Source organism: Prionailurus viverrinus, chromosome A1 (assembly GCF_022837055.1).
Source record: "Prionailurus viverrinus isolate Anna chromosome A1, UM_Priviv_1.0, whole genome shotgun sequence".
Taxonomy (NCBI): Eukaryota; Metazoa; Chordata; class Mammalia; order Carnivora; family Felidae; genus Prionailurus; species Prionailurus viverrinus.
In genome coordinates, this window is record NC_062561.1 from 78,461,626 (window position 1) to 78,487,745 (window position 26,120).

The 26,120-nt window shown below is 39.0% G+C and overlaps 1 protein-coding gene and 1 pseudogene across 1 annotated transcript in view; both read right to left on the reverse strand.

The window, feature by feature from the left end:
- NALF1 (NALCN channel auxiliary factor 1) overlaps positions 1 to 26,120 on the reverse strand; it is a 628,937-nt gene that overhangs the window by 523,754 nt on the left and 79,063 nt on the right. The gene's annotated exons all lie outside the window — the stretch shown is intronic.
- On the reverse strand, positions 8,566 to 9,530 carry LOC125169757 (PIH1 domain-containing protein 2-like; annotated as a pseudogene).

Below are 26,120 nucleotides of genomic sequence, written 5' to 3' on the forward strand. Positions count from 1 at the left end.
TGATATTGGCTCAGGTCATTGATCTCACAATTTGTGGGTTCAAGCCCTGCATCGGACTGTGTGCTAACAGTGCACAGCCTGCTTGGGGGATTCTCTCTCTTTCTCTCTCTCTGCCCCTTACCTGCTCACACTCTCTCTCTCAAAATAAATAAACGTACAAGAAAGAGAGAAAGAAAGAAAGAAAGAAAGAAAGAAAGAAAGAAAGAAGAAAGAAAGAAAAGAAAAGAAAGAAATACAATGCAAACCATACAGGTAATTTTAACTACTCTGGTAACCATTAAAAAGTGCAAAAGAAACAGGTGAAATTAAATTTAATAATAAATTTTATTTAATATCATATATCCAAAATCTTATCATTCGGCATGGAATCAAAATAAAAATTATTCCTGAGATGGTCTTTCTCTTTTCATACCATATCTTTGAAATCTTGTATTTTTTTCCATTAGCAACATATCTTAATCATATGCTAAAATGTCAAAGGTCAAATATAGTCCTAGCAAAACAATAAAGGTATGCTTAATGTGAATTTATTTTATACTGCATACTTAATTTAAATCGGTAATTTAATTTAAACTGACTGAACTTAAATAAAATTGTACAAATGCATTCCATCAATCTCACTTGACAGCATTTCAGGTGCTCAAGAGCCACATAGCCGGGGGCTGCCATATGAGACAGCACGGGTTTAGAAGCTTAGCGTATCATCTGCACGAAAACAGAGCCAGCTTACAGCAAGGATGTCATCCACCGAGACGAGAAAAGGTGCATGAGCTTCCAGCTGTCCAACACGAGGGTCTATCCAGGTCTTACACAAGGTCACCATGGGAACTGAATTTCTCAAGGAAGGGAGATAAAATGATTTGACTCGTGTTTAACTCATACTACACTGACCTAGATCATATTTTTTAAAGTCTCGTCATAAACTACAATCCATTTAAACTTTTTATATCTGGATGTGTTTGGGAATGAAATGGATAATACACGAATTCCTTTTTTTTTTTTTTTTTTTGGAAAAGAAAAGGGAAGGAAAAAAGAAAATAAAAGTTACTCTTTGGGACAAATCCCTAGCCACGACAATATTATTATTTTTGGTAAATAAATAAATAAATAAATAAAAGCAAAAGCAAACACAAACTCACAAATAGTGATGTTAAAGTGTTAAGTAACAACTTTTAAGTAGACGCTAACTTTCCATTAAAATAATAATTATACCATATTCACTTCATTGGGCAATTCTAACAGAGAATCGTAGACCCTAAATGATATTTTCTTAAATGTTACCATGGAAGTAGTTTACACTAAAATGTCATAAAATAAAATATTTAAAATTAGATAATATTTAAAATTAGAAAATAAACTTCCTTAAGGAGTATTTATTTTATTAAAAAGCTAAACAGTACTAAATTTGAAATAACTGATTTTTAAAATCGGTTCTATAATGTAGGGTAACCAAAAAAAAAAGCGACACAGAAAGCCTCCTTTAAAGGGTGCATCCTAGAGTTCAGAGGTGCAGGTCTGATGGGTGGTAAGTTTAATTGGGAAGCCTCTTGACTGAGTGATAAAACAGAGCAGAAATTGATTAATCTCTGTGAGTTACAATGCTGTGGGAATGTGCTATTAAGCATTCCAAAGCGGCAACTTCATTTCCTCCGGGGCAAAGCATACTTAGAAAGGAAAGCTGCTCTCCCATAAAATAATCTATTTTGTAGGCTTAGGAGGTTTTAGCTGGATGACATACCTTAACCTTCCTGGAGTGGGTAAATTATTGTTCAGACTCATAGCAAAATACCAGAGTGTGTTCCAATAATATTTCACATGGCTTTGCCCAAGGTAGAGGTAAAAGAGAAGTCGCATTTGTATTCTTACGGAAGCCTTCTTTCAGGTTAAAGATAATAAGAAACTGACCTTGAAGAATATCTCTGTTTTGTAAAGAGTTGGAGGACATTATTTAGATTTTAAAAAAATAAATAAATGACAGCTATCTGGTGCCAAACAACTGGTCTTTGAATTAACCACAAATAACTAACTGAGTTGAGTATTTTACTTTAAAACCACCTATTTATTTACCAATTACAAGATTGGATCAATTTACCTCATACAAGTACAGGTTACAGAACTATAATAATTATTCCTTAAAACAGACCTAATTAATTTTAACAGAACCTTTTACTGTATGTATCACCTGCTCAATGGTATTGAATATGTATGAATGCAAATCCTATTAAGGCACTACCTTGTAAAATAATTATGTCTCAGATGTTAAATCATGATGAGAAATATACTGCAGAAATTCATAGATATTATCCTCTGTGAATGGTTGCCCACCTCAAAATAACTTAAAGGAAACTCAAACTTACTCAATGCTCTGTTATTGACTACAAACACATTATACATATTTATATACACTTTAAATTAATCTCAAATGAAATTGATGTAATCAAGGCACACAGAATTTTTGAACATATATCAAAAATATAAATTTTAAATTTTGCAAAATATATTTACTTCTATTATCCTATCAGTGTTGATCTTAGAAAAACAGTAATATATGAAATAAAGGCTTAATCATTGCTACATGGTACACAATGAAACAAAACTATTAAATGACTTGAATTTAGTAATTTATAGCATGTCAGATATTTTACCTGTGTATCCAACATAGCTTCATTACACAAATTACACAACACTTTTTCTTTTCTTCTACATTAGAATGCCAACCTACAAATTTTCTAATTATCTTTCACAGTTGTATTAGCCAACATTTAGACTGGCTATACCGTAGTACTATGGTTTAATAAGATGAAAGCAGATTTTTATGAGATTCATAGTTGCTTTTTAAAGCCAACTAGTTTATGTTCTAAATCCTTCCAAAGAGATTCCAGATTCCTAACAATTTGTTCATAGTCAACTTGCCACATTTTAGATAAACAGTCCACACAAGAACAAAGCTTCTTCCTTAGGAAATAGTCCTTCTGGCCCCGGCTCTCTCTCTGGCCATCTGCCCTTTGGATGTTTGTCCTCTTATCGAAGGCCTTTCCTAGAATATTGACACATTTCTAACTTCTGCAAGTCTTATTACTTTTCTAAGGTGTATAGTCATTTTTTCCAATTTTTAACTGGCTTCTGCTTACAGGTTACCAACGAACTTCAGTCCTTGATTCTTCCAGACCCCAAATCTATTGTTCAAATTCTTGGCAGCAAAATAAAAAATCTTTCTTGTTACTGTTTTAACTTAAACAAATCTGATCATGACAAAAACAGTGGAGACTTCTTGAAAATTCTGAACAGACGATGAATAAATACAATGCTATTATTTGCCAAAACTTGAAAAATTGAAGCATTTATGGTCAGCTGAGCTTCAATAAAAGTTCCAAGAACACACAATAGGGAAAGGACAGTCCCTTCACTAAATGGGGCTGAGACTGGTTTTCCACACGCAGAGGAATGAAATTGGACCCTTAGCTCACTAAAATCAAATCACCATGGATTCAAGTCTTAAATGTAAGACCTGAAACCATAAAACTTTTCGAAGAGAACATAGGGGAAAAGCTTCTTGCCATTGGTCTGGATGATGACTCTTTGGACGTGATCCCAAAAGCTCAGTGAACAAAACAAAAACAGACAAATGTTATTGCATCAAACTAAAAACCTTCTGCACAGCAAAGGAAGCAACAGAGTGAAGAGGCATCTACAGAATGGATAAAAAATGTGCAAACCATGTATCTGATAAGGGGGTTAATACCCAAAATATATAAGGAGTTCAAGCAACTCAACAGTAAGAGAACAACCCCGATTAAAACATGGGCAACGGATCCAAACAGACATTTCTCAAAGGAAGACATGCCACCAGACACATAAAAAGGGGCTCAACATCAACGAGTAGCAGGGAAGCGCAAATCAAAACCACGAGACCACCTCAGACAAGTTAAGACAGCTATTATGAAAGACACAAAAAGATAACAAATGTTGAAGAGGATGTGAAGAAAAGGGATCCCTGGTGCACTACTGGTAGGAATGTAAACTGGTACGGCCATTATGGAAAGAATATGGTGATTCCTCAAAAAGTTAAAAAGATAGAACTACCATAGGATCCAGAATTTCCATGTCAAGGTACATATACGAAGTAAACAAAATCAGTATCTCAAAGAAATATGTGTATTCCTGTGTTCTGTTCACTGCAGCATTATTCATAATAACCAAGATATGGAAACAACCTAAATGTCTATCAGTAGATGAATGGTTCAGAAGAAACACATATACAGTGGAATATTATTCATCCCTGAGGAGGCAGGAAATCCTGCCATTTGTGACAAGATGGATGAAACTGGAAGACATTGTGCTAAGTGAAATAAGTCAGACAGAGAAAGACAAATATCGTATAATCTCACTTATATGCGGAACTTTTTTTAAAAAGTCAAGCTCATAGAACCAGAGAGTAGAAGAGTGGTTACAAGGGGCTAAGGTTTGGGAAGAAATAGGACGATGTTGGTCAAAGGGTATAAATTTGCAGTTGTGTAGGATAAATAAACCTAAATATCTAAAGTACAGACATGGGGCACCTGGGTGGCTCAGTCAGTTGAGCGTCCAACTTCAGCTCAGGTCATGATCTCACAGTTTGTGACTTTGAGGCCCCCCATAGGATTCTGTGCTGACAGCTCAGAGCCTGGAGCCCACTTTGAATTCTGTGTCTCCCTTTCTCTCTGCTCCTCCCCTGCTCACACTCTGTCTCTCTCTCTGTCTCCTTCAAAAATAAATAAACATGCAAATTAAAAAATTTTAAGTATGGACATGATGACTATACTTAATAACACTGGGGCGCCTGGGTGGCTGAGTTGATTAAGCGTCTGACTCTTGATTTCAGCTCAGATCATGATCTCACAGTTCGTGGGATCAAGCAACACATTAGGCTCTGTGCTGACAGCACGGAGCCTTCTTGGGATTCTCTTTCTCTCTCTCTCTCGCTCTCGCTCTTGCTCTCTGTTTCTCTCTGCCCCACTCCTGCTTGTGCTCTCGCTCTCTCTCTCTCTCTCTCTCTCTCTCTCAAAATAAATAAATAAACTTAAAATAATTTCATCCCAAAATATTTAAAAAATAATAATACTATATACATTCATCACACAGCAAAATATGCGAACTGTGAGAAGATGTTACTTTGCCGGTAGTAATCATTTCACTCTGTATATTTATATCAAATCATCACATTGTACACCTTAAATATATAGAATTTTTATTTTTAAAAACCTCCTTATGAAAAAATGTTAAACAGATGATGAAGAAATACAATGCTGCGTTTGCCAAACCTTCAAACTAGCAGAATTTTTTTAAAGTACACAAAACTGATTCAATTTTCATTTATGTCAAGGCAAATGAAAAAATGACACACTATTGATACACAGAATACGTTCTATGAGGAGTTTTATATAATTTTTCTGCTCAAATTCTTTTGACAGCCTGAAGACATTGTAAATAAACTTTACAAAGATACAGCACCCTTATTTTTAAAGTTCTCAACAAATGCCAACACTGGGGCCAAATTAACAGGATATAGATGAATACAAATAAATACAAAGTGTTGCCTTTAGGTTTAAAAAGTTAGTTGCACCAATAAAGATGTGGAGTAGCAGCTCTGGGAATCTGAATGTAAGGTGAACAAAGAGATTGGAGAAGCCAACAGAAAAGAGCTAACACAGCTCGTGGCTGCACGGACACAAGGGCACATCCAAACAGGAGAAGACTACATTGAGGAGTACTGTGTTCAGTTCTGATTGGACGTTTTAATAAGAGATATTTACAAAATAGAGGCCACACCGAAGAGTGCTTTCAAAATGTTGGTCTCTGCTGACCACAAAGACATTTTCTCAAATCCAAGGAACCCTTTGAGAAAAATAAGAACTATATCGTTCATAGTTTTCCTACATATGACAAAATTAAGTTGTCAAATAGGGGTTGTTTCATTGTGAGATTATTTTCTTCCTACTTTTTAAGTGAAATTTATATCTTTATTTATGCAATAAAAATGAAATTAGGTACATGATAGTGATTTTTGTTTAAGTTTGTTCATTTATTTGAGAGCGAGAGAGAGAGTGCAGGAGGGGCAAAGAGAGAGGAGAGACACAGAATCCCAAGCAGGCTATGTGCTGTCAGTGCAGAGCCCGATGCAGGGCTTGAATTCACAAAACGTGAGATCATGACCTGTGCCAAAACCAAGAATCAGATACTTAATCGAATGAGCCACCCAGGCACTTTGATAGTGATTTTTAATGCAATCATCTGTGAAACTTTTGATCTGATTTGAATTTATTGGTCCATTAGATTGAAAAGTCTGGGAACTAGTCCAAAAACTGATACCAGAATATTTGGAAATTACACACACACACACACACACACACACACACACACACACACACATCTGAGGTCTAAGTAGAAGGAAAGGATGTGTTCTCAATTTCTTAATTTGGGAGTTGGGGTTACAAACAAGCAGATCACTGGGTGATTTTCTTCAGATGTCCAATCAACTCAAGACATAAAGAGCTTTCCAAAAGCTGTCTTGAAAATTTTGGTGAAAAAAACCTGTCATTAAATGAATTTAAGCGAAACCAGCAGGGAAATCATGAAGGAATCAAAAAGGATTTCTGTCCTTTGTATGAAAGTAGAGATGTCTCTCAATGACGTTTTCATTCTGAGACCACCTGAGTTTGTAGTTCACTACAGTCAGAAAAGTCTGCACATCTGTCTTCTAAATTCACTGGACTGTTTCCATCTACCAGTATTCACAAGAATAATGTCTTCCTACACCTAGGCTATTAGAAAGGGTAGAAGATGTGCATATTGTGGTGTCGAGTCAACCAGAATACTTGGTCTTCCATTTTTGGTATTTGTTTAAACATCATTTTATTTTTCTGGGATTTTGCCATTTCACTCCACGGCTCATCATTTTTGGTTTTCTTGTCTTTGTTCACACTGTTGCTTCCAGTTGAAATGCTCTTGCTTTTTTCTACCTGGTGGAGTGCCTCGTTTCTTTCAAGGTTCAATTAAATACCAGTTTATCCAAGAATGTCTTTTTGATTACCCTGTCCAAAAGTAATCAGGAGCTCTTTTGTTGCATTTCATTCCAAAGTGATTTCTGTTCAACTTATTTTGCATACTAGATTATAAATGTCCAGAAAGCAGGAACTGTTCTCTACTTATCTCTGTAACTGCCACAGCTCCTATAATGAACTTCGGTTGATAGACAAAACTATTAGCTGCTCAAAATTAATCCCAAATATGCTTGAGTGCACGTGTATTTGCACACATATGTATATATATATATACACACGGGGGGAAGCTACAGTCTACCCTATACTTAGGACTAACCCGAAGTTACAACTGGTCGCATTTGTCAGCATATAAAATGTTGTTCAGGACAACCCGGAGCCCTGTTACTTAAGTAATAAAAAGTAGATCCAGGGGCGCCTGGGTGGCTCGGTCGGTTAAGCATCCGACTTCGGCTCAGGTCATGATCTCACGGTCCGTGAGTTCGAGCCCCGCGTCGGGCTCTGTGCTGACAGCTCAGAGCCTGGAACCTGTTTCAGATTCTGTGTCTCCCTCTCTCTCTGCCCCTCCCCTGTTCATGCTCTGTCTCTCTCTGTCTCAAAAATAAATAAACGTTAAAAAAAATTTTTAAAAAGTAGATCCAGCTAATTCATTTGGCCAAAGTTTTTATTTATATATAATTCTATGACACTTTTATAGAATTCTACATAATATAGAGATGTGAAAAGTAAGGAAAAATGGGTCACAACCGAGGAAAACAAAAGCCTACTTTCAATGATATTTAGGCTTGTTATACACAAAGTATGTAATGAAATCTTGCTTTCCAGGTACCTAAAGACATTGTGTCTAATTTTCACAATATCACATCTGTGTGACCTCAGAGTAAAATCTGCATCTTCCAGGTGGAAGCTAGAAAACTTTTTTGTGTGTGAAAAATATTAAATTATTTCTCTAGGGGCTCTAAATTTCCCAACAACAATGGCAGTGTTTCAAACCCAAATAGTAATTCACATTAACGAAGAGTACATTTCATCGAGATGTAGAACACTGCTCAAACTTTAATGTGCATAGAAAACATCAAGATAGAGTTTCTTATGAATTCCAACTTTGACGTAGTTCAGGGCAGCACCTGAATTCTGCTTTGTAAAACTTTTGTTTTTAATTCCTCATGTGACAATTTGCTAGAGATAAAAAACTTTTTTTTTCCAATGGGAAAACCAAGAATTCTTACATGTTACCTGGAAAAAAACAGAATTTCCCCAATGATATCTGGTACTTTAAGACCATGAGAAATACCTTCAAAAGAAGTGTATCATGACGATATCATGTTTAGTAGTGTCTGCTTCAGGCCAAGTTTGAGAGGGAGAAAAAGTGAGTTTAAAACAGAAAAGATAAAGATAAACCGTTGATGAGAAAACATCATTCAGTGAAAAAGAACACTTAGAAAATATGACACTAGTGTTTAAGATAAACTACCTCTTTACCCATAATGAAGGTCCCGTAATTCACAAGACAGGTGGCAGGAAAGCATCACGTGAAAAACCCAAAGCAGATGATCCTCTTGACTAACACCAATGGCACTGTGATGACTAATGTAGTCTTCTCTTTGATAAATTCTGCGGTAGTCATTTCAGTATGCATGTTCTGGAAGGCTCAGATGCAATCTGTACTTCTCAGAGAGCTAGATCAATAAGTCCTCCTCAGAAACACTAAGGTCACAGAGATACTGAATTACCACTAGGTAATTCAACTTCTATTTCAATTTGCAGAGGTTTCTCATTCTGATAAACCACAATTTTTAATCCATAGGCTGGTGGTCTCTTCACCTCCACCTGGATCTCTGTACTGGAAATCTCTTCTATCAGATAACTTGTTTTGCTTGAAACTTGGTCTTCTGGTAGTAAGAGCTGAGGACAGTGATCTCAGTGGCTCACAGGACTGCTTCTTATGCGTTCAAGGATCAGCTCCTTTCCCTTTTTCTCTCCTAAACCCGTAGGGTCAGTTTGGATTCTGATTTTGTTTCATGCTTTGGATGCTTCCTTTGATTCTAAATTTAGGAATACTGTAAGAGTGTGAGAGAATACACTGGAATTCCTCAATGCATTTCATGGTCATCTGTATTAACTGATCTTTTTTCACGTGGTGCTTTTCTGCTGCCTGGAGGACACCAGCATTGTAGGCAACATCAACAACTGTATAAACACGCAACGTATCAGACACAGCGGCTGGCCGGCCGGCACTTAGAGGTGCTGGATGAGTGGTTGACTGGGGAGCTGGGGCCCTTTCCAACTGACAAAGTTTGATAGAAAGGATTTTCTTCTTTCGTTTTGGGGACCCTGGTTTGTAGACAGAGAGCTGCAGTTCTGGGGCAGAATAGAGCCATCTCCCCTCTTCCAGCGGCTGTTGAGTGAACTGCTTACAGCTCTGGTGTTGCCTCCGGCCGGCACGTCTGGGAGGCTCCGGAGCTCACTGACCTGAGCAAGCAGACCCTTTCAGGATGAGCCCGGGATTCAGATACATGGGCCGTTTAAGTCTCATCTCTTGGTCTGTTGCCCTGAACTCTGCATTTTTCACAAGCTTCCCCCATGAAGCAACATTGCTGGTCCACAGACTGCACTTTGGGGAGCAAAGGTGCAGACTGGACTCACACTTGAATCTGTCATAACCAAATACTAAATCTGTTTAATATCAATGCATATAAAGCATAAACACAAAAATGCGTATAAAACAGAAGTAGGTAGGGGGCGTCTGGTGGCTCAGCTGGCTGAGCTTCTGATTCCTAGTTTGGGCTCAGGTCCTGATCTCCTGGGCTCAACCCCCACATCAGGCTCCACACTGACAGTATGGGGCCTGCTTGGGATTCTCTCTCCTTCTCTCTCTCTCTCTTCAAAATAAACTTTTTAAAAATGTATACAAATCATGATGGACATTATTTTAACATAAAATAAATGTTAGCCCAGGAAAGCCTGACACGGCTTTTGTAACCTCACAACTGTCACCTTAAAACATACATGCCTAACTATACTGAACACCTCCAAGGATCCGCCACCATTTAAATTATTCCTTGTGGCCCATAAACCATGGATATCAATTTTCACAAGAACGTCACAGGTCTGAAACAATCCCCCAAGGCACAAGGGAAGAGGGTGAGTGAGCCATGAAAGCAACAATTAACCTCAGTAAGCAGATCCACACTTTGCCTTTTTGCACGGTAAACAAGGGCGGATGCCCCAGCGCATTGCAAAATTAATTGTTTGGTCGCAATCAAAGGTTTAAGGATCAGATTTTGTTATAATGACATTAGGCATAGTGGTCAGACAAATCTTCACAATTAGTCTCGTGACTTCTTTGTTGCGTTATTATCGTAAGTTTCACTTACTAAGTTCATATTCAAGGCTACAAACTGGCATGTGTGTCTTAACTTCTAGTTGTCCATCATTATAAATGTGCACTCAAAGTTTTGTAAAGGAAAACATTACATGCAGATGTAACACGGGACTAAAGACTTATGTGAGGGGGCGCCTGGGTGGCTCGGTAAGTTAAGCTTCCAACTTCCGCTCAAGTCATGATCTCATGGTTCACAAGTCTGAGCCCTGCATCGGGCTCTGTGCTGATGGCTCAGAGCCTGGAGCCTGCTTCAGATCCTGTGTGTGTGTCTCTCTCTGCTCCTCCCCCACTCATTCTCTCTCTCTCTCTCTCTCTCTCTCTCTCTCTCTCTCTCTCTCTCTGTCTCAAAAATAAATAAGCCATTTAAAAACTTTTTTAACTGAAAACAAGACAAGTTAACACAAAAACCTTGCACTACACAAGCTCTGAGATGATTCCAGATGTGGTCTGTGCCTTTAAACCAGGAACAAGGCCATGGTGAGGCAGTATGTGTCTTGTGAAGCCATCACAGATAAAAGCAGCACAATCCAGGTGAAGATGTAACAATACATCTGAATTAGCAGTAGGGAAAGAAGACATTCCACAGATGTCGTGGCGGGAGAAAGACTGGACATCACTGTAATGGAGGCTTCATTTGGGAGAAATACCAATTTGGAGGAGAGGGAGAGCAACATTACGCACAGCTTCACATTATGCTTAACAATGTGCTTTTTCTTCCTTCAACAGATAACTACTGAAAGTCTATTTGAACAGCAAGGCACTAGATCTATAAAGAGGCAGGCCCTGATACTAAAAAACTTGCAATTTTGTCTAACGATAGGAAAGAGTTCTTGTAGATATACACAGCTGTACATATCACTATTCCCAAAGTATCTCTTTCAACAATTCTGGAACACTTAGGTCAGTGTATGTTTCTGTGTAGGAACACACTCTCTAGTCCGAGAAAGACTGAGCATGACTGATAGGAATAATGTCAGTTGCCTGGTGGGGAACCACGGAGGTCTCAGAGCAGTGGTATGAAGGATGCTTGTCGGTGGGGGGGGGCCTGGATGGCTCAGTCAGTTGAGCACCTGACTTCTGCTCAGGTCATGATCTCATGGTTCGTGGGTTCAAACCCCGTGTCAGGCTCCGTGCTGACAGCTCAGAGTCTGGAGCCTGCTTGAGACTCTGTGTCTCCCCCTCTCTCTCTGCCTCTCCCCTGCTTGTGCTCTGTCTCTCTCAAAAACAAATAAACATGAAATCAATTTTTTCTTTAAAAAAAGAAAGATGCTTGTGGGTTTTGCAACAGACTCTGTCTTATGCTGAGGAGTCAATGGATGAAGAAGGAAAAGCAAAGTGCAAGTCGGGGGGGACAATTACTGGCAACAGTGTCTTGAGGAGACTCCTTTACTTTGGTAGAAGTGGGTAGAGGTAATGGGCACATGTGTGTCTCTCATGTCCTGCACACGGGTCTGGCTCTCCTGAATCTGGACCCATATTCCAATTAGTGCAGGAGACCACGTGCCAAACAGAAGCCATCAGCCAACACTCCGTGTTTTCTCTGTCCTACCGGCTCAGCACCTCCACCCGTCCATGCTCTCTCTTTGGAGCCTAAATTAGCTACCTTCAATGGCATTTATTTTTGCCCCTCTCTTTCAGACTTCATTGCTGGGAACTGCTGGTCTCTCCCTAGGGGGCCCGTCACTCTTACCAGAGTGTCTTCCGCTGAACCCTATTGCCTCTTTCTTCCTGCTGTGTCCTGAGGGGAACGGAGAAGATATCCAGAAACCGCTATGCTCTTTAGTTTATGTAAAGCCAGACCAGGCTTCCAGCAAGAACTTCTGTGTCATTTTCAACATTCTAGAGGGTGAACTATCTCTCTCGTAATAACCTATAATTCTACTGAAATACCAAACTATTCCTCATTCCAATCAGCAACTATTTATGACTAAGATAGAAATATGAAATAAATATATTTGACATAAACTTTTCAATAAGACACCAACATAATTCTGTTGACTTAAAAAGGAAAATGATTTTCATATCTTTTAAACACAGCAGGGGAAGACAATAATTTAAGCAAAACATTAATTTTGCAGTAACTCTGTTTATAATTCCTGTCTATAAAATTGAATCCCATCACCATCGTCCAGTTAATGAAAACGGAGGGCCACTATGAGGTTATATCTTCGGCACACACAATTAGTTCTTATATTTTCTTGCTTTCCTAAAGCAAAGATTACCACAAAAAGGAGATCAATGTAGACTGTACAACATTGGCAAATCCTTCCATATACGACTGGGTTTGGTTGTTGTTACTATTTGTTAAGGGTTGAATTGTTTCCCCTGCCAAAAAGAAAATGTGTTGTATTTCTAACCCCTAGTACTTCAGAATATGTTGAGATTTGGAAATAGGGTCATTGCAAACATAACGTCAAGATGAGGTCATATCAGAGTCGGGTGGGTCCCTTATCCAATGTGACTGTAGATGACCATTGTAAAGACACAGACACACAGGAGATGCCAGGTGAAGACAGAGGACTGGAATGAAGTAGCTTATCTACAAGGCAAAGTAAACATGGGCACGACCAGAAGCTAGGACAGAGACTGGCCAGATTCTCCCTCAAAAGCCTGTGAAAGTATCAACCCCGCAAACAACTTGACATTGGGCTTTCAGAATGGTAAGACTATACATTTCTGTTCTTTTACCCCATCTAATTTATGACACTTTGTTACAGCAGTATAAGGAAACTAACATATGATTAAATATTGCTGATAAAAGGAGGTTCAGTAGAGCAAAACGGAAGTTCGGCTGTAGAAGCAAACCATGTCAAGTATGCTAGCCTTTCAGTCTTTATCTCAAATACACACCCACAGACACACACATGTGTATCTATATATAGTCACTGCATCCAGGTAAATTTCTCATTCTTTTCAAAGAGATACATCTGATTTCCGTAATGTGGAATGTTGTGCGTGTAGCGAATGGAACTTAGGGCACCCTGAGAAGGAGGACTCACTCTCTGGAGTTCAAGGAAGAATATTGTAAGTCAATGTGATGCATGTTGGGCAAGAGAAAAGGTGAGCAAGATAAGGAATAACAAGAGCAGCAGAAAGGCACACGGTGCCTACTCACGGGCCCTGGCCAGTCCCATTTATGTGTGTCGCACTCACTTAATCGTGAAGCTTCCTCTTCCATTCACAAAAACGTCCTGGTTTGATGATGAATTACATTTTCACATAACAACAACCTAGAAGTACAACTTCTCCTTCTTCTTTGTACCCTAACCACTCTTATCTTCAGCAAGTCACTAAGGATCCTTTGTAAAATGGCAATTGTGATAGTCTATCTCCCCTCCCAAGGTCAGCCATGAAATATAAAATAACATGCGAGATGTGAACATGCTTTCAAAGTTAGAAATATTATTCAAATGCCAGATGCTTTTGTCACAATCCCCGCAAAGTATTAGCACTCAGTTACAGGAGCTGTTTTCTGTAATCTATTCTCTTCTTCTCCAGCTGGTACCAGTTAGATTAGTCTTCTCGGTGGCCGTTTCAATATGCTCCCAACCTAATTCCTTCGCGCTAGTAGTTGCCTCTGAATTTCTCTACTTAAGGGGAAAGAAACAAGAAAGGAACCAACATTTATTGCAAGCCTACAGCCTTATAAGCACTGAGCAAGGCACCTGCCATATAGTATGGCAATAAATGCTCTTACTTATTAAACTTTCATTACAAATCAGGCATTGGGCTAAGCAGCTTGCACAGATCAGAACACGCAATGCTGACCACCCATATTTGAAATTGTTACAACGACCCTTATTATAAATAAAGAAATGGAGGCCCAACATATAAAGCAACAGTAGTTCAGATTTGAAGTGTCTGAGTCCAAGGACAGTTCTCTGCTTTTGAGCTAAATAACCTTGAGCCAATCATTTAGCATTTCTGTTCTCCCTACTCATCTGACAAAGGGGCCTAATCATAGTACCTAATGAACTGGTTTATTATGAAGATTAAATGAATTAATACATGGAAAAGTTTGAAAAGGACCTAGTGCATCGTAAGTGCTCCATATGTGACAGTGATGGCTGCCTGCTACTACTGTCATGACTGTTGTCATTAAAATTATAATTATCGTATCCAAGGGCATACAACCTCTAGGTAGCAAATAAAATTCAAATTGGGTATTTTGAGCACTGACCTGTTTATTCAGTCAACAATTTATTTAGTGCGTGCTACGATGCCAAGAATAAAATGATGGGCTGGACTGGACGTTCTTCTTTATATAGCTACTGGTTTTACTCTCAATGGGCTCACATTCTGTCAGAAAAATAAATGTAAGCTCATTGTTGTGATACTAGTGAGAGTACACACAGAGAGCACACAGTAGGTATACATCTCCCATTCTAGGGGTGTCCTGTTAAGTCTACATCTGAAAGTTGAGTCCAAAGTTAACCATACAATGTGGGGGGTGGGGGAGAGAATAAAGGTCCTGAAATTGGAGGCTGAATGGGGAATGGAAAGACTATGTGCCTGTACAGCAGGTTTTGACATGAGTTAGACAAAAAAATCAAACAGCACAGACAGGAGCCTGAATTTCCAACCTCCAGATATCAGCCTTGGAGGACGCTGCAAAAAATAACAGTAAGCACATCTGTTCGGGACTTTTTTTTTTTTTTTTAATTAAAAGCTGTCAAATCTTAACCTAAAGAAATGAATGAATTAATCATTTTCTGGCAACCAACATACTATTGGAAACCATTTTACATCTTTTATAAAAATCTCCTAAACATAGTACAACAGAATGATACAAGTAAGAAAATCAATATCAACACAAATAAGAAATATCAGTTAAAGTGCTCTTAAACCTCTTCCTCCTCCTCCAAGAATTAGTCACCGGTCAACTTCGATGGATAGAAATAGCGACTCCAGTAAATTAAGTATCACTAGAAACTATCCTCCATATAATGTCCACTTATCTCCTTAAAATAGTTACTTAGTTGTCCTGTTATTATTTTCTTCAGACTAAATCACTGGTTCTCAAATTATGTACTTTCAGAACATCTGGGATCTATACTATACTTTTCCATACCAAAATAAAAAACAAAAATGGCAGGCCTTCCCAGTTCACTGGGGAGAAAAATAGTAGACAAGATTGTTTCCATTTTACGTTTGCTTCAAGAATATTTCTTCAAGTTCTGGGGCCTACTTCTGCACGTCTGAAACACACATCATTAATACAAAGGCAGCAAACAGGTATTACTAGAAAACTTACAAATACAGAATGACTTCTCTCATTGACTTGCGTGCTTGTAGTTATGTATTCTACTGGTATAATTTCTACTATTTTGTATCATTGAATTAATACACTAATATTATAAAATTATATAAATATAGAACTACCAGGTATCTAGCTGGCTGGATGAGTTTCCCACCAAAGGCCAAGAGGTCTACCTTGCTTGATCACAAGTCGCCCCACCCCTCTGGCACCCCATCCCATGCGTGTTACCTACAATTTTCTTCCCCCTGATCTGCACCACATGTTTACATGGATGTGATCGCCTCAGCAATTCGATCTCCTTGGTTTGGTCTTTGAACCTTTGTGTTCACTGACCTCTGGGAGAGCCTGCCAGACAGCATGCAGTGAGGTACCATGACGTCAAGGAAATTTCTCCACTGTGGTGGCCTCTTTGTTTTCTGTTCCCACCTCTTGCAGCCAGGGTGGAAATACTATGACAGTGTTAGGAAAGGAAAACAGACGGCTAGATACTGCAACACCATTAGGTCAAGCCTTATTGTATGTGTATACATACCCACACAATATCTGTAAATATCTATATCTGTCTGTACTATATCTATATACCTATGTCTATATTTGTATCTGTGCATATACAGAGAGCTACAAAGAGACACAGGTGAGACCTTGACATCAACATGTGATAAAGTACTCTAATGAAGGGACTGTCTCATCTAAGTGATAGTAATGTAAGAAAAATCAAGAAAAGGAAAACCGAGCAATTTGACTTCTTCAAGCCAGCACCTAAAAATTACTGTGACTGTGTCAAAATGGCCATCTTGTGTTGTCAAACAGGCAAAGCATAACAGCTAATACTGAGAAGTCTCTTCTTTCACAAATACTTTCATCAGATGACCAAGATCAGTAAAATCAGTGGAAACGGTGCAAAATCGCCAGGAATGGACGGAGACATATTTTAGGGGAATCTACAATGTTTCCAGCAAAATATTCTCTGAGCTAAGGTCAACTATATGATATCAAGTCAAACCCTTTGAAGAGCTCTGTTTGATCTGCAATTTGCCAGCCATTGGGCTGAAAGAACCAATACAGATTATAAAGGGATTTATCTCACAACTTGGAAGGCATCCAGTCCCTGCTTTTCAAGTCAGTGCAAACTACTGTGTCCTTAATAAGTGCTGTCTAAAGCAAGAGTTGCTCCTGTAGCAGACACATATCTACTGCTTCACTGAATGAGACTTACCACCGAATGGAAAGGAAATATGCCCGCTGGGATTGGCGCACCAGACACCCCCCCACCACCACCACACGGGCAAGCAGCTCAGCAGAAGGATAGTGAAATCTCACAACTTCCTTCATTTCCCAGCTTTGCTGTGTTAATCGCAATTTATGGACTTCTGCTGCACGGCAAATGCTCAACAGGCCCCAAACACCCATTTCCAAAGCGCTGGGTATCATCAGAGTGTGTTCTGAATAAACACAGTCCAACAGGGTTCCTAAATCTCTCCCTAAAATATTTATCTAACCACAAAATTCCAAGGGGAATATCTGGTTGATGTGGATGGCACCCTACAGCTTGCTTATGTAAGTGATGGCATACTGAAGTGCCATCTTGTCTTGATTAGTTATTACAGCTTAGCCCACAGGCTTGCAAGCCGACTTACGTAATATTTACCTATTTAGTTCCAGTTATATGCTTATGCGTCCAAATGTATATCTTTCTGCCTATAATGGCAGAATGGTTACAAATGGTTACGCTTTTTAAGCACAGATTTAAAAAATGAGAATAGGTTTGCAAATGAGGACAGATTTAAAAATGAAATTGAATGGCCTCTCATGAGACCATGTAGTAAATAGAATTCCTGACTATTCACATTCATAATAAATGAAAATAGATACCTTGCTCCCATCGTTTATAAAACCTGGTCTCACTGAATACTCCTGAAATACCATCTTCATTTATTTAAGCCTACTAAATTAATAAATATTTCAACTAATAAATATTACCTAGATTTGGGGGGGGGTGAAGGAATGAAATATTTAGAGAGTACCTATTATTAAACCTTTATAAATATTTGAGGAACATATTATGTCGGTGACAAATCACATCCTTTAGGGTCTAATCAACTAGCTGTTTTAAATTCCTCTCTATCTAGGTCACATTAGCCTCCTTTTAAAAATAGCTATATTTTAGCTATTTTTTTCTTTGTTCACTGTAAAAATACAAAACATAAGGAAAAGAAAGACCAACCATAATAGCGCCATCAGAGGCTACCAGTGGTTACGTTCGAGGATGATCCTTCACGTTGAGTTACAAAGTGGGTGTCATTGTACATACAGGTGCAGCTACGATGAGCTTTTCTGCAGTTGCACCCCTTTCTTCCAGGAGGGGACTGTGGCTGATGGCCCCCTGAGAACCTTAGTCAACCTCACCGAGGGCAGTGTTAATAAGATGAACCCATATCCTCCCTAGCAATCAAGCAAATAAAATAGACCTTTCACATTAGACACCACAGTAACACAAACAATGGCTTAGCAATTCCAAATGTTGCTGGACAAAAGGATATGTTGTGAAGAACAACGTGCTCACCCAAACATGATCTTTTCAAATCAAATGAAACCAGACATAAAGAAAACGTATGATGAGGTCACTAAAAATTCATTTTCTTTCAAGGGGAATTTTACTACAAACCAGATGGAAATGCAGACCTATCAGCACTAACAAGGACAGGAGAAATACATACTGAAATCTGCAATCAATCAATCGTCTCACGGATTGGCTGGGTTAATGATATGTATAATCAATACAGACGTAAACAGATGGATTAAGTGTCAAGCAGAATATTTCAGAACTGTGATCAGCCTATGAGAAGCTTTATATCCGCATATGTAAAACAGAAGAGAAACCTCTTATTAACAAACATATTGATGCTTCATGTTAGAGCAACATTCAAACAGCACCGATTTCATTTACAGTGTAAAAAAATTCCATTAAAATAAACTGATGTAGCCCAACTTCTAAACTGCTGATTGTCATATATTGATTTCACGTATTCAGTTCAAAACAGTCACAGAGAGGCACAAAATGTGGACTTCTGTTCCACTCTTTGTTTTAATGAGCATCTGATCGCTAAAAGGAATCAACTAAAAGCTATAGAAATAAAAGCAAATTAATTTTTACTGACTGTCATATCACAGAAAGAGCCCAAACTGACTCAGAGTTATTTTTTTTTATAATTTTATTTTGTACTATGGCTAAGGGAAGCAGGCAACTGATAACAGAAAGAATTAGAAATTGAGGTTTGGGGGGACACGAGAGCCCGGGGGGGCTCAGTCGATTAAGCGTCCAACTTTGCTCAGGTCATGATCTCATGGTTCATGACTTCGGGCCCCGCGTCGGGCTCTGTGCTGACAACAGCTCAAAGCCTGGAGCCTGCTTCGGATTCTGTGTTTCCCTCTCTCTCTGGCCCACCCTCGCTCGTGCTCTGTCTCTCTCTCTCCAAAATAAGTAAACATTAAAAGAAAATTCAAAAAACAGAAGAAATTGGGGCTGTGGGGAAAAACGCATCAGAGAGCCAGAGGGAAAATGCAACAAGAAATGGGGAGCTATAAAGAGAGATTAGGGTGCAGAAAATGATACAGAGGTACCTTACCCCCCTCACCATGTGCTTCCCTGACATAGAAAAAAAATAAATGTCCCATGGGCACAGAAACAGAGAAAAACGTAACAACATGGAGATCCACACCACATGACCTTCCTTCTACGTAGTTCCTCCTAAGTTAAAGTCACACTGTGCTTTGTGACTAGATGCATACATGGTTTGTCACTGCCTGTTCCTGCCTCCGAGGCAAGATGAACGATTTCAAGGACAAGGATTCCCTCTCCCTGTGCAACGTTTGAATGGGACTGCGTTAGTGTTCTGGGCAGCAAGAAGTGGTTACCAAATGCTATTCTAGTGTCCTAAAATGCTCTACAGTGGTTTGTAAGATTTAGTTTCATGGTCCATATCAGAATACTCTATGGGCACATATTCATGTATCAATTAGGGGACAAGAGCAGCTTCTGAGAAGTCAGCATGCATCATGAGTACCTTCAAGTTAGGGAGAATGTTATCCACTGTCTCACATGCTCTCTTGTAACAATGCAAGAGTTACACGGATGCTGCTCTATACATGTATATGTAGTTGCCCACTGAAAAACACGGGGTCCACTTACGTGCAGATTTTTTACAGTACAGGTCTGTAAATGTACTTTCTCTTCCTTATGATTTCTCAATGACCCTTTGTTTTCTCTATCATATTCATTGTAAGAATACAGTATATAATACATATAGCATACAAAACATGTGTTAATCAACTGTTTATGTTATCAGTAAGACCAGCAGTCAACAGAAGGCTGTTAATGGTTAAGTTTATAGGGAAGCATATGTTATATGCAGATTTTCTTTTTTTTTTAATTTTTTTTCAACGTTTATTTATTTTTGGGACAGAGAGAGACAGAGCATGAACGGGGGAGGGGCAGAGAGAGAGGGAGACACAGAATCAGAAACAGGCTCCAGGCTCTGAGCCATCAGCCCAGAGCCCGACGCGGGGCTCGAACTCCCGGACCGCAAGATCGTGACCTGGCTGAAGTCGGACGCTTAACCGACTGCGCCACCCAGGCGCTCCCAGATTTTCAACTATGTGGAGGGTTGGTACCCCTTATCCCCAGTTGTTTGAGGGCTGTGTGTGTGTGTGTGTGTGTGTGTGTATGCACATGCTCACAATGCCATTTATAATAGACATTTTCTCTGTGTATTCATGTCAGCATACCCTGCTCTAAAACATACCTTAAGGCATTCCTAATCATTACAAAGTGTTTTTCTCTTTTCATGTTTCTGTGTAAGAAGAGATCCTCTTAAAGAGTAGGGAGGCACTTATAAAGGAAAGAGACACAGAGAAAGCAAGAGTTCCCAGGAATCATGACTAGGCACTTCTCAGGACCTACAGAGAGAGCAGGAGACACTGGGAGGGAGACTGGCCTCAATGCAAGTCTCAGCTCTGTCACTTGAGTCCTGTGTCCTTGACCAAGTCATCGCACCTATTTCAGGCTCAGTTTCCATAACTGAAAATGACGTCCATGAAAACTGCCTTCTGGGATTCGTTTCAAAATAAAATCAGATGTTGCATCTACAGTGCTTTGAACAGTAGCATCTGGCCTATAGTAAGCACTCAATAAATGGATAATAGTTTATTTCTAAAATTATGGCTCTGACAGGATGTATATTGTACACCTGTGGCAAGTTATTTTACCACTCCGATTCTAGGCTTTTCTTCTGCAAAGTGAAAATAAACACCTATCTATAAACAGAAGTCCTTCACAGGATGAGGGATCTTCTATGAAACTTCCCCAACATGAAGAGGCACGATAAATAATATTAACATAGTAATTTCAAGAACACTTAGGATATGAACAAAATCATTGGGACTTACTTTTTTCTACTAATTGAGACCTCCAGAAAACATTTATTAAGAATAGGATTGGACAGGGATGCCTGGGTGGCTCAGTCGGTTAAGCATCTGACTCTTGGTTTCCACTCAGGTCATGATCCCACAGTTCGTGGGTTTGAGCCCCACATCGGGCCCCACACTGACAGTGCAGAGCCTGCTTGGGATTCTCTGTCTCCCTCTCTCTGCCCTCCCCTCCTCGCACTCTCTTTCTCTCTCTCAAAATAAGTTTTAAAAATACATGAAGAACTGTTCCAGTAGCCTTAACTGAACCAGCTAGTCCCCCTGCGATCAAAGGCTGCACACGGACCCAGCCATGTCCTGTTCCTGCACTCGGTTATGGTCGCTACTTTGAAAATCCATCAGCGTAGATCCTCCAAATATCTAAACTTCAAAATCTACTTTAGTTTGTCCTAGAATTATGATAGTCTCCAACAGCAGCCAGTTATCTAAGACATTCTCTTGATTATCTCTGTTGTTGAGAGCCATCTAAAATTCAGAGGCCATTGTGTGAGGTCTCAGGACCTGGGAAGTCTTGCATTCTAAGTATCAATGAGGGCCAAGGTCAACTGTATATGTGGTACAGCTGTGTATGCCTAAAGTTGTAAAGGTCAAACAGTTACCTGACATTATGCCTAGCAAATTATTCACAGATATACAGGATAGTGACTCTAGTTCCCTAATCGAGAAGAGCTTGAAAGATACTTTTTATAATTATCCATAACTGGGCTTTAACTTCTAAAACAGACCTGAAAGCACCATGGTTTCATAGGTAAATAATACAGACTCTTTTATCCAATGATCTTTCTAATTGCTTTCAAGCCATTATCCAAATATTTTTCTCAAAAGTGCAGGGTTTACCAGTAGCCTGTCTGAGAGTTGTCTAGTCTAATTAGGAAGATGTGTTAATGGCTGGGGTGAAATCTCAATAGGACCATTGCAAAAGGTCGTCAGAAGGTTCTGTTCTCTCTGACTTTGAGTAGTCAATTAAATCTTGAACGACCTAAACCGTCATTTTTTTTTCTTCCCTTTTTAAAGAATTTCCTTTTCACTGTGTCTACTTTGCTTCTGGCGATTCTTTTGTTGCATTCTTGGTTTTGGCCTAAATTTTCCTTGACCTTTTAGCGTCCTTGTAGTCATTTATCTTCTTCCTTCTGAGGAAGAAGGGAGTTTGCATTTAACACCTTAAATAAAATCACTGGACACGCATTTCTTTTTCCCCAAAGGGGCATAAAACCATTTCATTTGAAAATGTACTTATAATACATAGAATATTTTACCTTGCAGTTTAGATTTGTATTATGTTAGTGATTAAAGCTCAAAAAAATCTAACCAAAGTATAAAACTAATACAACCTTTAACTTTACTTTTTGGATGTTTCCAAATCCCAAATTCCTAGATTGGTTTGAGATTATATCTTAATATAAACTTTTTATTAGTGTAAGTATTTGAATTTTGATTTTTAAAGTGCTTTGCAACTGAACATATAAATAGACTTTAGGCCTACATATTATGATCATAATTAATACAGTGTAACATTTAATGGCTATCAAATAGATTGGAAGCCATCATTATCTATCTATCATCTATCTATCTATCTATCTATCTATCTATCTATCTATCTATATTATGCCTCAGTGAGGCATTTGAGGAGTTATATGAAATATTATGTGAAAAAAAATCTCTTATTAACAAAGTAGGAAATATATTGGCAAAGGATAAATTAATCTGAAATGTGCAGTATCATTTACAACAGCCTTTCCTAAAACATACTGAATGAAGAGAGAAATTCTGTGGTGAAATGAATGTGGAAAACACAGTAATTAGATCTCTTCTCGGGTCATGGTTTTGCATATTAGCCTATTATAATAAAAGCTCGGGTCCTAGGTAAGAGAAACATTTGTTAACAACCTCTGAAAGCAGGGTTCTAAGGAACACACTTTTTAAAATGTGGTATTCAAAAATTATATGCAAAATCTCTATCATTTGTGATGGTTCCCAGTTAAAAATTAATGTTTAGGTTTTATGGAATGGAAAATTTCAGGATAGACCTTTATTACCTATTACATTAAAAAGAGGTTTCTTACATCTTATATTTGCTTTATTTAATGAACATTAAATGAGTATCTAGAATGTACTTTGCTAAGCACAAGTAATTTAGGATGAATAATTCACAGTTCTTACTGAGCTCAATTTCATCAAAGGATATAGTGAAAGTGCTAGTTCTTAATTAAGGTCAACAACATATTGGCTAGGCGTCTACCGAAGCTATTGACTTGTGATACGTGTTGTATTCAGATCTTTGACATATTCCAGCCTGCTCATATTCTACCTTGATGGATTATTTTCAATTTTCTTATCAGAAACATGAGGTGAAAATAAAAACAGCCCTAGAATATGTGAACCTATCTTGATATATACGATAAATCACTGGTCAGGACCATAAATCATACTCACGGAATAAGCGAGGTTAAAAATAATGCTGAATACAGACTGCTATTTTCGTTTGCAGCTACTATTATGTCAATTCTTGGAAGCTAGTAATAGAATAATCTTGTGATTACTTTGCCATGGGGTGAACAAAAAAAGAATTTTATAAAATAATCTCAGGGGATTGATATTTTGCTCTTGTTCTAATCATCTATCTCCATTTCCCCCATAAATTCTCTAAAACAAAACAAAACAAAACAAAAAATTGTCCTACAAAAATTTTCTCTTATACTTAATAAAAACATGTCTGTGTTTTAAGTTTTGATTTCTTTATCAGTGAAAAATAACAAGACATATCACTATTTGGTATGAGTTTAAGATCAACTCGGTTGTAAAGGTCACTTTATATTTTTAATCCTGCTAAAGACCATTTTTTCCCCTTAAATGATAAACTTCGAGTATCTTTAAGAGTTCACCATTCAATTAATTACTTAAGTCGGCCTGTTACGTTTCTATTCATCAACCACTAACTGAGTGTCTACTATGCTACAGATACTGAGCTAGAATATTTACCCCCAATGAATTCGAAAAGAGCAACACTTATTTCAGTCATTTCTCTTGACATTTCCAGTGCACTGAAGAAGGCTCGTTGAGGTAGCAGTAATTCTGGGTCAATCTCAATGTGCGTATTTGTCTCCATGTGCACACGTGTTGCTGCAGATCCCCAAATTTGTATGTCATGCCCTACATTTTGCAAATGGTTCGCAAATCCTACTGGTAGGTCCTACAGGGAGCTATCAGCAGATTCAATTCAATTCAATTCAATTCAATTCAATTCAATTCAATTCAAAACTCTCATCTGACTTTTAAAGCAGCTAGGAAAATGAACACTGTAAGAAATCACTATTGTATTCCAAAGCAATTTGAACACGATTCTATTCTGGCATTTCTTTCCAAATTCGGAGGGCAAAACCCTTTAAAAAATGCAGTCACAGATTTTCCAGAAATGTTATATTCAGTTCACTTTTCCTGATGAGGTGAACTGTTTTGGACAAACTACAACCTCTCCCAGTCTAAATTTTTCATCAGTAAGTTGGAGTTAAAAATACCTCTGACCTAACACAGTATATCACTTTGGGTGTTACATTTTCTATTGTTTACTAATTCACCCAGCAGATATTTATTGAATTCCTAGTGTGTGCAAGGGTCTATGCTGGGCAACTGGGGAAGGGATTCTTGGGAAAACAATCATGCCTCTGCACCTGTGCCATCTAGGCGAACACATCACTGTGAAATTACCCACGGTCTGAAGGAGCCGAGCAAAATTTTCTTCAAGGACCGGGCAGAAATCCCAATTTTTATGGACCTTCCTCTCTCTTTTCAGAATGAGAAGGGATCTTTCCTCCCTAATAGCTCCATATTCTGCATATGTCTAGTACAATGTATCTCAGAGACCACATCATACTGTAGTTATTGATGTGAGTTCTTCGGTCTTCCACTGGGTTATCGGTGTCATTCGGGTGAGAAAAACAAGCTTTACCCTAAACTAGCCAACATTTCATGGGCTCTCACGTGTGATTTCACTTACGCTTCCTAACGGTATGAGAAAGTGGGTCCACCATTTCAAAGACAAGGGAACCACGGTTTAGGGAGGCTCAGAGTATCTCAGCTTAGTTAGGAAACGACCGAGCAGGCTGGCTGTGATGCACGTGGCCTGGAACAGCTCGGTGGCGATATCTTAGTAACACTGACACAGTAAAACTGTCCTAAAGTGCCAGCTGACCTTGTTTTCCCACATGCACAACTTGCTGGGCTCGGCAGCCAGAGGGAAGAGGGAAGTGCCGTGGCCCATCAGCTGCAGCTTCCAAAAGCAGTCAGGAGAGAACAAAACAAATGTACAAATTGACCTAAATCTGGGGTCAAGTCTTTTTTTAAATCGTTATTATCAGTGGAAACACTGAGCTTGGGCAACTCAGCGGGGTGAGAGGCAACAGAGGGCACTGATGAGTTATCTCGGCTCCGGAGCCAGACAGGCTGGGTTCTGGTTGTCTCCATCCTGCCCCAGGTGGGCGCGAGCCTCCATAAGAGCCTCATCCCCTCTTTCCTCAGCTTCCTCCTCTGTAAGACGGGGCTGGTGATCAAATCTGTGTCACAGGGCCGTGGCGAGGATTAAATGAGAAAGTGCATGCAAACGGTTCTGGCACACGCTACGCTGCTAGGCATAACAGTAACACAGCCGTCAACATCCACGGAACAGGTCGCAGGCTTACACCAGCGTTATATCCTGATAGGCGCTATCACCAAGCCAGAGTCAAGTGTGACTCATGAGCTCTTAGACTCTATCACATCTTCATTTATTAAGCCATTTATCACCTGAATTTCAGGAGCGTTTTCTGCAGACCTTCTGTGCACCACAGGAGCCATGGCAGATCTCAGGGACACAAAGCTGAGTAGGAAACAGTCTCCCTAGGACATCATAGATTTCAGAACAATCAAAAATGTGAATGCAGGGGCGCCTGGGTGGCTCCGTCGGCTGAGCGTCTCACTT